Consider the following 914-nt stretch of genomic DNA (forward strand, 5'->3'; position numbering starts at 1 on the left):
TATGATGAAAGACATTTCTTTGTAATATAAGTTAGTTTTAATATTTTAAAAATTGATGGTGGTACTGCATTACTGATGATATCATTAAAATTATATTAATTGTTAGTTTTACTGCCCCATTTAAACAAGTGCATGCTGCTCTTGTGTTGAACTTATGCGTGAGTTTTGAGAATATTAAGGGAGAAGGAGTATTGACATCAGTGATAATCTACTTGTGAAAATCAGTTAGTGTATCAGAATTATATTTACCCTTAAAGAACTTTGAACTAATCCTAGAAAAATGTCACCAGGACAAGAATTACACAACTAATCCTAGAAAAATGTCACCAGGACAAGAATTACTCTTTATATGATTGAGGTTATCAAAAGAAAAATGTCAGCCAGCATGTAATTGTAACAATTGTAACATATAATAGTACTTTGATCACGTCAGTGTGGTAATACTTTCTTACTTGTTTATTCATTATACTTAGTTCTTGTTCACAAATATATCAGATGGAATAAATACATGTGGTTAATGAGACACTTTTATTCCACCAATTTGATAATATAATTATGTCATAGCGAGTGGCTTGTCTCTCTGTTATGACTTTTTTGCTGAATAGGGTAGTTTTACTAGCCTCATCTTCTTCTTTTAACGGTCCTCATACAGTCCCTTAAATTTCATGCTTGTTCATGTCCTGTTATAAAGATAATATCTGTATACATCAAGAGCAATATACATGATTATCAGTAACAACAAAATATAGAACTAAGATATCATTACGATAATTATAAGAAATATATACTTCAGTATTATAAAAGGATGAACATAATTACATACTACCATGCCCATGACATGAAAGGTATACCATGACTGTCTATTTGTATGTTATGTGAGACTATAAAATGTCTGCTTTTGAATCCTTGTAACA

The 914-nt window shown here is 30.0% G+C and overlaps 1 protein-coding gene across 1 annotated transcript in view; it reads left to right on the forward strand.

The window, feature by feature from the left end:
• LOC119593706 (developmentally-regulated GTP-binding protein 2-like) overlaps positions 1-914 on the forward strand; it is a gene marked incomplete in the record, with an annotated part of 9,698 nt that overhangs the window by 6,459 nt on the left and 2,325 nt on the right.

The sequence above is a fragment of the Penaeus monodon genome, chromosome 32 (assembly GCF_015228065.2).
Source record: "Penaeus monodon isolate SGIC_2016 chromosome 32, NSTDA_Pmon_1, whole genome shotgun sequence".
NCBI lineage: Eukaryota > Metazoa > Arthropoda > Malacostraca > Decapoda > Penaeidae > Penaeus > Penaeus monodon.